The 14937-nt window shown below is 44.9% G+C and overlaps 1 protein-coding gene across 6 annotated transcripts in view; it reads right to left on the bottom strand.

Annotated features, from left to right (window-relative positions):
- Nucleotides 1-14937, bottom strand: part of EVA1A (eva-1 homolog A, regulator of programmed cell death) — a 110549-nt gene that overhangs the window by 1664 nt on the left and 93948 nt on the right. The gene's annotated exons all lie outside the window — the stretch shown is intronic.

Raw genomic sequence — 14937 nt, 5'->3', positions numbered from 1 at the left:
TGATAAAGCATTTGTACTCAGATTATACCAATAAAATCTAGAAAAAACAACTCCACTAAAATGGGTAAAGATAGAAACAAACGTCAAGCTAAAGAAGGTATACAGATAGTAAATAATCATGCAAAAATATATTCAAGATCCTAGTGGAAAACAGGTATGGCCAACTTTGGATGACAGTTTGGCAGTTTCTCCCAAAGCTAAGCATTCTCAACTTAGAGTCCCCCCAAAAACCAGCTCTTGAATTTAGACATCTGCTTTGAAAAACTGTTGAAACAAAAACATCAAGTAATGCACAAGAGGTCTATTCATAACGGCTTAGAAACTCAAGTGATCAGTATGCCCATCTGTAGATGAACTCATAAGTAAAGTAGTGCACATTCATGTCACAGGGAGCATAATATGCCACCCTCCAAATAGGTCTGTAGCCTAATGACTACTACAATCTGAGTAATTTTCTTTTAAAGACTCCCAAAAAACTGAGTAGAGGTTGCCATTTTGTGAGGGACATTTTCATTTTTTACAGAAATATTACAGAAACAATTAAATTAAGTGATCAAGTAAGTGGTAGTGTCACAGGATGGAATGCAGGATGTAACAAAGAATCTGTATTAGAAGTGTGTGAAAACACTCACTGCTGCTGGTGGAGCAGAAGGGGCCAGCCTCAGTAACTGCAGGAATGAACAGAATGTGTAGACTACAGGGAAAACAGCATACTGCACGTAAACAGTGGGATCTATAAGATCCATCCCACAGGGGCAGGAGCTAAGAACGCTGAAACCACTCATCTGGAGCAGAATGAGAAATGAATTGCATGGACTGAAGATGGTGGGAACCAGGGTTCTACTGTCTGACTGGGAGTTACAGATAAGCTGGGGGGGAGATGTACACTGTCCATAAGATAATGGATCAAGTTGGAGGCATCAGTATAAACCCGTCTTCTGCTTAATATGAATACAGACATTTCCACATAGAAATCTTTACAATTAGGACTGTATACTATTGGGGAGGGGGAAATTTCACTCTCTATCCCTCTTGACTTCTTGTGGCTGGACTAATGATAAAACTAACACGAGACAGAGCAGCAGAAGAAAAAGACAATTTAATTCCTACACACAAAAGTCTCATAGAAATGAGAAGTAAGAGGTAGTAAAAACAGGCTGATTTTCTACATCTAGAAAACTATAAATTTGTTAGGAATTGACAGCCCAAAGAAATGTAGCTTTTGGGTACTCAATGAAAAACCTAAACAGAGTTTGGGCTTGGGGTGGTAAATTAAAGAAGTTATGAGATGTGTTTATATGCGCCTCTGAACCTTTCACATGACAGGCTTATTTCCTGCTTTTAGCGAGATAGAGAGGGGGTCAAAGTGTCCCTCTTGCTCTGGCCATTTCTAAGTAACTTAAATTTAAAACACTATGTGGTTGAGGCAGATTGGGGTGGAGTGGGTGGATGGTGGTCCCTGAGCAACAACAATACACTAAGGTGGGAACACATGCATGCATTTCCTTGCATTGTCAGCTGAGAACATTTTCCTCCCATATGTAAGTTCTTAATACCATTCTTTAATTAAAGGAATCAGGACTCTATGAAGAAATGGTTTATACTAGGACTGAGGCAGTCAATATATGAGCCAGGATCATCTTGAATCTTGTATCAGAAAGTAAGGAGGTACCAGGGCGGAAAAACCCAAAATATGGAATGACTTCAAAGGAAACAGGAGCCAATTAAAGAGTTCTCAGTAGCCAAAGCAGGAATAAACCGAGCAGCCAAACCTGTAGTGCTGGATTATAACCAAAAGACTGAAATAACTATTCAGGTGTCCACAATGGTGAAGTTAAATGATGACATAGGTTGTTGGGTTTTCTTGTTGTTGTTGTTGCTGTTTTTTAATAGATGGGATTGAATGGAGAACTCCTATGCAGAAGAATTCCTAACAATCCATGACATCCATCAAGGAGGTGGAGCTAAAGCCCCCTCCCCTGAAGTGTAGGTTCCACATAGTGACCTTCTCCTGCTTAGGTCAGAAGCAAGAAAAGTCCGAGATACCACGGCTGGGCGTGTATCCAGAGCAAAACTCTAATATGGAAAGACACATCCACTAACTGATTTGTTTTTTTTTTTAAACACAGTGGGCAACATTAAATTGGGGGGAAAAGTGTGTTTTTCAACAAGTGGTGCCAGACAATTGTCTATCCAGTGAAACTTTTTCATTTCTAAGAGAAATGAAATTGGATCCTTGCTTCATACCACATGCAAAATTAACTCAAGATACATAAAAAGCTTAAATTTAAAGAGTGGTAAAGTGACAATCAGCCCTCATCTGCTGATTCTACATTTGCAGAATCAGTCACCTTCAGATAAAAAAGAATAATTTGAGAAAGTTCCATATAGAAAAACTTGAATTTGTGGCATGCCAGAAACTATTTAAATAATATTATATTTTCTTCACAATTATTTACATATCATTTACAATGTATTATTTATTATAAGTGATCTAGAGATGATTTTAAATATACAGGAAGATGTGCTTAGATTATTTGTCAATACTACACCATTTTATATAATGGATTTGAACACTGACAGATATTTAGTATCCACAGGGTGTCCTGGAACCAATACCTCACAGATAGGGAGGGAAGCTGTATAAACTCTCAAAGAAACAACGGGGATGAGTCATCATGACATAGGATTTAGCAATTTCTTTAGATCTGATAGCAAACACAAGCAAGGAAAGAAAAAAATAAATCGCCTTTCCTCAAAATTAAAGACTTTGGTACATCAAAGATGCTATCCAGAAACTGAAAAGACAGCACACAAAATCAAAGAAAATATTTGCACATTATATACTTGAAAAAATTTTATCAAGAATATATCAAGAACTTTAAAACTCATAAAAAGACAAAGCAAACCCATTTTTAACATGGTAAAAGGACTTAGACCTTTCTCTATATGTAAGCTAAAAAAAATTGTACAGTATATTGTATATATGTATTTACATGTAATATAATGTATATGTGCAGTCAAACAGTAATAATTCTACCTAATAAAATGAAAAAGAAAAACGCCAATAAATTTAAAAATTAAATATATCTTTTTTAAATAGACCCTTCTCCAGACAAGACAAATAGTCGACAAGCACAGAAAGGATGTTAAAAATCAGCCGTGATGGAAATGTAAATGAATACCACAATGCCGTCCCTCCTAAGCACACTAGAAGCCCTACAGTCAAGAAAACTAAAACAACAAATATTGGCCAAAATGTAGAGAAACTGAAACTTTTAAACGTTACTTGAAAAATTGGAAAATCCTACAGCCCATGTGTCCAGTTTGTTATTTCCTCAAAAAGATAAAAAGTACAGTTACCTTATGGTTCAACAACTTCACTCCTAGATATAGACCCCAAAACATTAAAAATCGGTGTTCAAACAAAAAAAAAGGCACACAAATGTTCACAGCAGCACTATGCTCAATGGCCCCAAAGGTAGAACAATTCAAATGTCCATCAAAGGCTAAAGAGATAAACAATAGGGTACATCCATAAACTGCCATGTTATTCTGCCATATAAAGGGCTAGAATGGTGCAGCCACAATGGAGAACCATACAGGAGTTCCTCAAAACCTTACACATGGGTTGACATGTGATCCATCAATTCCACTTCAGGATATATGTTCAAAATATTTTGAAAGCAGGAACTGGAATAGAAATGGGTACACCCATATCCATGGCAGCACTAATCACAACAGCAAAAGGTGGAAATGACTCACCTGTCCATCAGCAGGTAAATGGATAAAGTACATGTGGTATATGCACAGTGGGATACTGCACAGCCTTAAAAACTAAGGAAATTATGACACATGCTGCAATGTGAATAAATCTTGAAGTCACTATGCTAAGTGAAACAAGCCAGACACAGAAGGACAAATATTACAGGATTCCCCTTGTACAAGGCATCCAGAGAAGTCAAATGCGGAGACAGAAAGAGTGTCCTTGCCAGGGGCTGAGGGGAGTCAGTGTTCACTGGACACAGGGCTTCACTTGGGGAAAATGAGTAAGTTCTGGAGACAGATGGTGAGGCATCTGTACAACAATGTGAATTTAGTGAATACCACAGAACTGCATAGTTAAATGCTTTAAATGATAAATGCTATGTTCCGTATTTTTAATGACAGTGAAAAATGTGAATGAATCACTAATGAATCAAATTGGATAAAGACTGAAAACATTCTAAGTGAAAGGAGACACACAGAAGAGGCCACCCAGATCATATTCATCTTGTGCACTTTAAATCCATTAAGATTTTGAAAAAGAGGGAAACCCTCAGTAATAGTTTCAGAAAAAGAAAACTGGCACAGAATGGAAAAGGGATTTCCATAAGTTGGGGCAAAGGGGAAGGCTGAAGCGGGCCTGTGGATAGGGTTACAAGGTGAACCATACAATCTCCTCACCTGGGGTTTATGTGCTGGGTCCCTGGGGGAGTACCCCAGTGTTAGGTAAGACCCACTGGAGTGTTCCATGTGAGGGGGCAAATGCGAGTACTGCGTGATGCTATTTAAAGTATTTTATATGGAACTTTGTAAGAAAACTTTATTAGAAACTAAATTACTTTTGAAAACAACCATGGCAACACCACGCCAAAAAAAGCAGAGAAGACATCAGATTTCCTCATAGAGGCCCACCCTTAACGCGATCCAGTTCACCCAAAGTGCTGATGCTCATCGTCCTTGCAGGAGTCCACAGGTAATTTAGAGGCACCGTGGGAAGATTAGGAACCACTGTGTTTTAGGTGCTGTGGATGACCTGGATGGAGTCCAAACAGGGCGATTTCTGATTTCTAGTTTTCTGCATCAAACCATCAAAAAACTGTTAGGACTAATGAATGATTTCAGTACAGTTACAAAATACAAAATCAATACACAAAAATCAGTTGTCTTCCTATACATTAATAATGAAACATGAGAAAGAGACATTTTTTAAAATCCCATTTACAATTGCATCCAAAATATACCTAGGAATACATTTAATCAAGGGTGTGAAAGACCTGCACACTGAAAATTATAAGACACTGAGGAAAGAAACTGAACAGACACAAATAAATAAAAGGATAGCCTCTGTTCATGGACAGAATGAATTAATGTTGTTAAAATGCCCATTCTACCCAAGGCAGTGCTCAAACTCAAAGCAAGCCTCGTCAAATCATTATGCCCTACACCAGAAAATAACAGAACATCGTGACTTGACTGCACTTCAATAAAATAAAATAAACTTCAGTGGCATTTTTCTCAGAAACAGAACAAACATTCCTAACATTCACGTGGAAACACAAAGGACCCTGAACAGCCAGAGAGATTCTACAAAAGGGAAACAGGCTGGAGGCATCTCCCTCCCTGACTTCACACAGCATTACAAAAGCACAGTCACCAAAACATTGTGGAATTGGCACAACAGGGACATGGACCAGAGAGAGTCTGCAAACAAACCTACGGGTGTGTGGTCAGTTAACTCACAAGAAAGGAGCCAGGAGCCTGCACCGGGGAAAGGACAGTCCCCTCGATGAATGGCGCTGGGAAACTGGACACCACACAGCAAAGAAGGACACGGCACAGTGTCTGCACCACACACAGAACCTGACTAAAGCCCACAGCATCCCACATCCAGCCCTTCCTCCCCCGGGGCCTCTGAGGAGGGCCTCCCCTCAGCCGTCAGCCCCTCACGGAAAGCTTCTCCTCACTTTCCCTCACTTTTCCTTCCTCCTCACCTTCCCTCAGTGCAGCACCTCCTGTTGGGTCCTGAGGAGACTGGGCTCCAGTCAGCGTGGACATAACCCCCTGTTGTCCCGAAGCCCCGGCGGGTCCAAAGGAGATGTGGCTCCAGGCAGCTGCGCAGGACGCCAGATCCTCAGGCAGAACGCAGGTGAGTTCCCGCCGCAGCTGGGGGAGGCGGGCTCTGGGCCCCGCCAGCCAATGGGAAAGCGCGGACCCAGCCGCCCTCACAGCCAGCGGAGGCCCCGCCCTGACAGCAGCTCTGCTCTGTCCTTTACACTGGAAATTCAGACTGAAATACAGCCAAATATCCATAGCTTCTCCAAATACTTAAGAAACAATCAATTGGAAGCCATATGGAATGAAGTGAACGGAGACACAAACTTTAAACTTTACATCCTTGTTTATTGAGCTTTCATGATAACCTGCCATAAATGACTTCCTCCCTCCCCAAGGCCTTGCTTTTGTTTTTAGCTGAAGGTGATATTTAAATGATGCTTTTGGCCATTTCAGGAATGGACTCAGTTTTCTTGGGTATCTCCCCTGTATACAGGATGTATGCATGTTATTAAACTTGCTTCTTCTTCTCCCTGTAATCTGTCTTATGGGAGGGAGGGCAGTGTTAACCAAGGACCTAGAAGGAGAGAGGGAAAACTTGTTTTTCTCCCACACATGCAGTGGAATACTACTCAGCAATAGAAATTAAGCCATCAACCCACAGAAAGACATGGGTAAATCTTACTTGTATATTTACTAAGTGAAAGAATCCAGTCTGAGGAGGCCTCACACTGTATGATCCTATTTATGACAATCATGGAAAAGGCACAATTATATACATGAGCAGATCATAGGATGGGGTTGGGGGTTGAAGTATCCCATGTGAAACTTTAGGTTGGTGTCACTGTAAGTATGTCTAAGCCCACACCTTTGTACAGCCCAAAGGTCAATCATAATCTACTCAAATTTAGCTGTTTAGGGTGTAGCAGCATCGCAAGATGGAACACACAATGTGACAGAATCTAACTGTATTAGAAATGGGTGTAAAAACTCAGTCGGTGGTGGGGCAAGAGGTGCTGACCTCAGTTAACTTTGGAAATGCACAGAATAATTCTGCAAAGGCAGAATGGACCATTGTTAAACTGTGGGCTTTGTATTATAAAGTTCTTTCCGGGGTGTAGTAGCTAACAATTCTGAAACCACTGTGAATGTAACCTGGAAAAGAGAAATGAGGTGATAAAGGGCAGGTGATGGGAACAAGGATCCTCGCTGTGGGAATGGGAAGTCACAAATAAGCAAGGGGAGAGCATTGGCCCTCATACTCCTGAATCTGAGCTTCCTGGATAGATGGTGTGGGGAGTGGAATGGGAGGGGGAAGACACAATTCTTTACCCTGGGAAGGTCCTGCAGATGTAGGAATCACACACACCTTCCTTTCCCCCATACCTGCTGGAAACACTCAGGCCTTTGAAATCAGCTAATGCAGCTTTTAAGACATTCTCACCCCAAGGCAGATAAAGGAGCATGAGGGTCTTGCACCACCCCCAAGCTGTCCCAGAATCCAGGCCCTGGAGGGTGGAGCCAGGATGGGGTACCTGGATCTCTGACCAGCAGGCCAAAGCAAGGAAGAAGACCAGTCCTGAGGGCAGGGGTCTCCTGAAGTCTGTAAGCCTGGTGCCCTGATGGGATTCATTCCCTGTGGGGACATGGGCGGGGCCTGCAGTGATTCTGTTTTCACCTGTGCCCCTTGGATGAAGCCAAGGCAGAACTGGACTCAGGGATCCACTGGCAGTGTTTCAGTCTCACACAGTGGCTTTATAAAGGAACAGGAGAGTGATGCTGAGCACCTGATAGCCACTCCTCTCTGGCTCTGAGCTGCTTCCATCAGGACCACAGTCCCCTGCATGGAGTCTGCTGTAACCCACCTGCCCCCACTCAGCCTCTCCCCTTCCACCCTGTACCCCTCTTCCAGGTCAGATGCATCTGTCTAACCACTTCATCCTCCTCTCACCTTGAGGCTAAGAGGCCTCTCACAGGACTGTGACCCTGCCACTCCCCCCACCCTAGGAGGCAGCCCTGCCTCCCTTGGTTGCTAAGCCCAGACACCTGGTGTCTCCCAGTCCCCCACTTTCCTTGTGCCTCCATGACAGTCAGCTCTTCCTCCAGAGCCTGTTCCCGCAGGACTTCCCCTCTACAGCTCTGGCCCAAGCTAGATATTGTGCCCGGCTCCTCCATCAGGCCCTGACAAAGCTCCTGCCCCAACAGTGCATCTCACATCCCATCCCAAATTTCTGAAGCATCAATGAGATGGTGACTCTCTCCCACCTGTAACCCCCCAAAGCTGCCCCACTCTGGCTGGGCTGTCTGCTCAGAGAGACATCTGCTGGGATTCTGAGAGTCCCCAGCACCCCCACTAGGCTGCTGGCTCTTGGGTTCCCTGACACTGAGCACCTCAGCAGGCCAGGTGACACCGCCCAAAACCCCAGAACTGCTCACCTCAGGAGGGACTGGCACTGCAGCTGCTCCAACAGAGAGAGCCGAGAAGGGCTCCCCAGCTGAGACACAAACACTCTCCTCCTTTGTCTTTACTCTAAAATCAAATCCCTCTCACTCTGTGGGTGAGAAGTTGATCTGTTCCAGTCTTTGACCACTGAATAAAGCTTGTGCTGCACTGATATCAGCTTCAGTTTTGTTGTTTGGCTGCACAAGCCCAAACTATTATCTATTCTACACTTTCTTATAATTATTTTAATTCTTATTCCTGAAAAAGGAGAACAAGCTGGAAGCATCTCCCTCCCTGACTTCACACTACATGAAGCTAGTCACAAAAGCAGCATGGAATTGGCACAAAAACAGGCACGTGGACCAGAGGAATAGAATGGAGAGCCCTGAAACAAATCCATGGGGACTAGGTCAGTTAAAGTATGACAAAGGGGCTCAGACACAGCAGGAGGAAAGGACGGCCCCCACAAGAAGCTGTGCTGGGGAAACTGGACACCACATGCCATCTACACTGCATACAAAACTTGTAAAACCTGCTTTTACACACCAAGCCCTTCCTGGCCATCTGAAGACCACCCCCCACAAGCCATCAGCTGCACACAGGGAGCTTCTCCCCATCTTTCCTCACCTGTTCATCCCGGCAGCACCTGAGTCATCGGGAAACCCAGCTCCTGTCTGCATGGACACTGCCCAGTGTGGTCTTGAAGCCATAGCTGGGGTGGGTTCCAAGGAGACCAAGCTCCTGCTGCAGACACTGACCTGCAGCATGTCCCAACCTGCAGCCCTGGTGGTAAACGAGGAGACAAACTCCTCTCAGCTGCGTGCAGAGCCAACTCCACGTGGGACGCGCGTGCCCCATGGTCAGTGCGGGACATGCAGGCCCCTCTCACAGTCCACTGGAGACAGCACCCCCCTGCTGGGGAAACTGCTGAACCCATTAAACTGGAAATTCAAACTGAAATGGAAACAAAATCCCTTACTTCTCCAAAACAGTTAAGGAACAATTCATTGGAGACCGTATGGAATGAAACGAATGCAGATGCAAACATTACAACTTACACCACATTAGTCAAAATTATTCATAGACAAATTTCTAATGCAAAGCTATTCAAAATTATAGAAGGAAACAGAAGAGAATCACCATGAGCTTGGGTTTGGTCATGTAGATCGTGAGCTTTGAGTTTTAACACAACACAGAAAGGCAATCCAGAAAGAAACTCAAGGAATATCATTAACTTTATAAAATTAAAGATTTCTACTCTGTGAAAGACCTTATTCAGAAAATCAAAAGGCAAGTCGCAAACTGGAAGACAAAGAGTTGCAAACACACATCTAATAAAGGATTTGTCTTAAAATATAAAGAACTCTAATACAGAGCACCCCGTTAAAGATAGGGCAAGATCTAAAGGACACCTGGCCAAAGAAGATACACAGGTAGTACACAAAAATATGCCCGGGACCCCGTGGGGCAGGGATTGGGTGCAGAAAAAGCAATGGTCCAGCTCAGCTCCCTGAGCCATATATCACCCTGCACTGGTCCTGTCCTTCCTGGAGGCCTCAGAGTGATGGAGGCGGAGGGAAGGGAAGAGGGCCAGTTATGCACAAACCCAACTGTAGCCCTGACCCCTCTCACCACCTTCATTCGACATGGTCTAGGAGGTCCCCACCACAGTAAATAGATGGAAAAAATAAAAGAGATCTGATGACAGAGGAAACAGCAAATCCGTCACTGTTTGTAGATGACACGATACTGTATATAGAGAATCCTGAAGGTGACACTGAAAAATAAACAAACTCATCAAAAAATTCAATTAACTTGCAAGATACGAAACAGACATAAACCGGTTCCATTTCTATGCACTCACAACAAGGTAGCAAATGAGAAACTAAAAAAACAACATCACCAACAACGACCATAACCAAACTATAATACCCAGAAGCACACCCGACCCAGGAGGCACGGACCTGCACTCAGACAGCTGGGAGACGTTGATAAAAGACAGTGAAGATGACGCAAAGAATGGAAAGATATACTGTGCTCACATGGATTGGAAGAAATCGTATTGTTAAAAGAATCCCACGCTCCAAGGCAATGCAGAGATTTGATGCCAGTCCTAGCAAAATACCCATGGAATTTTTCAGAGAACCAGAACAAATAATTCTAAACTGTGTGTGGAAACAAAAAAGAACGTGAATAATCAATACAATCTTAAGAAAGAAGCACAAACACTTCATGTCATGCTTCAAGGCATCACATTCTACTATAGGCTACCTGACGTAAACCCTACTACAAACCGAGAATCGTCAACACAGTATGCTATAGGCACAAAAGAAATACACATAAATTCACAGAATTAGAAGCCCAGAAGTAAAACCATGCTTATGTGGTCGATTCATTCATGACAAAGGAAGTGAGAATATACAATGGGGAAAAGACAGCATCTTCCACAAGTGGCACTGGGAAAACTGGACAGCTACATGCACAGGAATCAAACTGGAATCCTTTCTCATACCATCTACAAAAATAACCTCTAAATGAATCAAATACTTCACTGTAGAACCTGAAGCCAGAAAACTCCTGGAAGAAAACCGGCAGTAAGCTCTTTCACATCAGTCTTAGCAATATTCTTTTAGATCTGTCTCCTCAAACAAGGAAACAAAAGCAAAATAAATCAATGGGACTCCATCCAACTGAAAAGCTTTAGAACAACAAAAGAAACCATTCACAAAATGAAAAAGCAGCCTAGTGAATGTGAGAAAATATTCACAAAAAAATGCATCTAAAAGGGGTTCATATCCAAAATAGACCAACAAAAAACCCACACAACTCAACTACCAAAAACCTAATTTAAAAATTGGCAGACGACCAAACATTTTTCCACAGAATATATACAGATGGCCAACAGATAACATGAAAAGATGATCAATGTCTCTCATCATCAAAGACATGCACATCAAAACTGCAATGAGATGATCTCTCCACACCTGAAAGAATGGCTGTCATCCAAAAGACAGCAAATGACAAGCACTGGTGAGGCGGTGGAGAGAAGGAAACCCTCATGCCCTTTTATTGGGAACATCCACTGTTGCAGCCACTATGGCAAATGGTATGATGGTTCCTCAAAAAGTTGAGGCCCACACAGAGGCTGAGATGAGACACTGGCACCTGAGTCTGAATATAACAGGAGGACCTGGAAGGCTGTATGCCAGAGTGGACAATGTCTGAATTATATTTAATTTCAACACACCCACGGGGGGACTGGGAAGCAGGCAGCAAGGAGAATGACTTTCTCCAGACCCCAGAGTAGACCCAGGCCTGTGTGGGTTGTACTCTGGGCTCTGCCAGCCCTCTATGGAATCCTTTCTTTGCTGAGTCTGTGCACGAGCTCCCTGTGATGCCAGCCTACGGGTGTTAAAAGTGCTGTAGGTATTTCTAGGTGTATAGACCTGATGGCTTCCCTAGGAAGCAGAGAACAGAATGACCCCCACAGTGCAGATGGGGTATTGGGGAGACCCTGAGATGCATGTGATTTGTCCAGGGTCACAGCACTGCTGAGAAAGGGGAGCTGGGTCTAAACCCAGCTATGTCCTCAGAGCTGGGGCCTTGGCTGCACCTAGTCCTCCCCAGGTCTGTGGGGGCAGGCTGGCTTGGTGTCACTGTGTGTGGGCATGGCATAAGGTGAGAGATGAGAAGTTGGCAGCCCAGAGGGGCCCTTGGGGAGCTTGGTGTAAGGAGGAAGCTTGGGTAAGGGGACCCCAGGAAGTGACCTCACTTCCTTGGCAATAGAGCCCAACAGAACCTGGAACCTAGGTTACCAGGCACCCACTTTCTAGAGAAGCCCCCTACCCAGCTCACTTGTTTGGAGACACTCAAACACGTCCTGTTGTGTCCCAATATGCAGAGGCTGCAGCCTAAGGAAAGCCTTTAGTGAGGGCCTTTACCTATGCCACCAATGTTGGGTCAGGTCTCACCCCAGACTCCTTTGGCTGTTTGCCCAGAGGGACCAAAAGGTAACACAGGGAGGCCCAGGCCAGGCCCGCCCAGGCCAGGCCACCACTTGGATCCCATCTGGGTAACCCTACATTCCCTTCCTGGATGGTGGATGTGGGGCACTCATGTGTGTGGAGGGGGTCTGCCTCAAGCAAGAGCAGGCTGAGGAAGGGTCGGAGGCCTGGTGCACCGGTCATGCCCATAACCCAGGTCAAAGCTGGCTGGCTGGGATGTGGAGAGTTGGGGCAGGGCCCTGATGCCAGAGATGGAGCCCAGGCCCTCTGGGTGTCTCTTCCCTCCCAGGTGACTATCTGAGCAGACCAAGGGCTGAGCCTGATTTGGCAGCAGAGGGTTGAGTGGGCAGAAGCAGCAGTGATACTGACCAGGCAGGGCTCTGAGACCTCCAGCTGCGCCAGCTGCCAGTCACTGTCATTGCAGAGCCTCATGCCACAGATCAGAGAGGAGCTGGTGAATGGGGACACCCACTCCACCTCCCCGAGGGGCTGGTGTGCCACACTGCTGAGGGCCAGCACAGGCTCTGGGTGACTGTGGACATGGAGGGGTCCTCAGAACCAAGGCCCAGAGATGAACAGGGCAGGCCTTCTGCCCAGACACCACCCAGGCCACTCACCAGGGTCCTGCCTGGGGCTGATGGGCAGCACAGCACACCTGGCTCTGACCTGGAGCGTCAAGCCAACCTCCCTGTGTGTCAGCTGGAGGATCAGGAGCACACTGTGACAGAGTCCAAAGGTGAGGAAGGCAGGCGTGGTTGCATGTATGTATGTGAGGGGGGGCAAGGGTTGGGCCACACAGAGAGGAGTCCCCAGAGGCTGCTGTTGGGACCAGAGCTAAGACTGGCCTCAGACCACCCATGTGGTGGAATGCAGTCACAGAACACATCTTTTTGGCAGTTCTTGGGTGGGACTTGTCTGAAAAGGTCTGGGAAAATTTCTGTCCTTGAAAAGGCACATGGAAAGGGAGGCACATAGGTAAATTTTTCCTCTCTCATAGCATTAGCATTTCCACAAGACTTAAGGTTCTCTCCACTTCCAACAGATATATATCCAGAGGAGGTAAGGGCAGGGGAAGATGCCAGAGACCCACAAAAGGAAGATCTGGATCCAGCAGGAGACCCAGAGTGAGATAAGGAAACACCATGCTGGCAAGGAAGGTCTGTGTCTACTCCTGAAGGAGAACCAGGACCAGGTCCAATGCATCCTGCCCTGCAGGGAGACTCTGCTCCTGCTCCTGTAAGAGACCCAGGACTGGGTCCAATTCCACCAGTCCTGCAGGGAGACCCTGTGCCTGCTCCTGCAGCTCCTCCGGCACCTGCATCTGCATCTCTAGGTGACCCAGAGCCAATTCAGACATCACCACCCCCACGGGCTGAGCCACCTCTGCAGCCAGCAACACTGTCATCTCTGAATTCTCACCATCATCCGTGCCCACACCTGAACTTTACTTCCCTTCCTGTGGCATTATTTTTGTTTGGGTTCTCTGTAATTTCCTCTTTTTATTTCATGTTATTTATGGTGTCATTTATGTTTGTTTTAAGTCTACAGTAATAAAATTTAGAAATTTTCCCTTTTAAATTGTGCAATTCAGGAGCATTAAGAGCATTCATAATGCTGTGTGTACATCACCACTGTCTAGTTCCAGACCATTTATTTTCTCAAAGTAAAACCCTGTATCTAAAGCACACGCTCTCCTTCCTCCCTCCCCAGCCCCTGACAACCCTCCTAATCCCCTTTCTCTCTGTGTGTCTTTACCTCTCCTGGACGTTCCCTACCAATGAAACTATACAAAAGGTAGTTTTTGTTTCTGCCCACTATTTTAAGTGGGGGCTGATGATTTTTTTTTACTTGAGATAGCATTTTTGTTATTTGAAAGGGAAATCCAGATGGATTAAAGATGAGATGTACAAAATGAAACCATTTTAGTAACTATGTGCATAATCTCAGGGTAGATACTGCTGTTCTGCCTGTGACACCTCAGCCAGAAGACAGAAGGGAGATGCTTAGCTCTTCTTGTGACAAAACAAAACCAAACACAAACAAAAAACAAATAAAAGCCAAGAAAGACAGCTGGAAAGACAAACCACAACCTGGAAAATCATTTCTCATAACTCAAGGTCAGAGAAAGTTTTCACATCCCTGTGATCCAAAAACCTCTCAAAACCCAGTGTTCTAAACAGAAACAGAACAAACACATGCAGTTCTAATGAGAGACAATGCAGGTGACCAGTGTGTGTTAGAGATGCTTGACCTTGTAGTTGAGGACACACGCAGATGTACACACTGTGGAGACAGTATTGGTCACCATCACACTGGCAGGTCTTTAGTCTGGTGACAACTAAATGTGAGGAAGCACAGACCCCAGCAGATCCCCTGGAAGGAAGAGTGAATGGACAATTCTCTCTGGGAGAACAGTGTGCAGGATGTATCAAAGTGCCACAGGTGCATCCCTTTCCCAGCAATGCTGATCCTTAGAGCTGATCCCACCAAAGTTCTTGCACAATTTTTCAAAGATGTCTTTTCAAGGGTATTCATCACAACACTGGCTGAAATAGCAGGAAATTGGAAGCAACACTAATGTTCATGGAGGGGGATGGGATCCATCAGTTCTGGTTCACATGGATGAATGAATGCTGTGCAGCTAGAGAATTGGGTGCAGGGTCTCTACCTGAT

This window comes from Vicugna pacos, chromosome 28 (genome assembly GCF_048564905.1).
Source record: "Vicugna pacos chromosome 28, VicPac4, whole genome shotgun sequence".
NCBI classification, from domain to species: Eukaryota; Metazoa; Chordata; class Mammalia; order Artiodactyla; family Camelidae; genus Vicugna; species Vicugna pacos.
The sequence above is the reverse complement of the archived record's forward strand: the minus strand, read 5'-3'. Positions and strand labels throughout refer to the sequence as shown.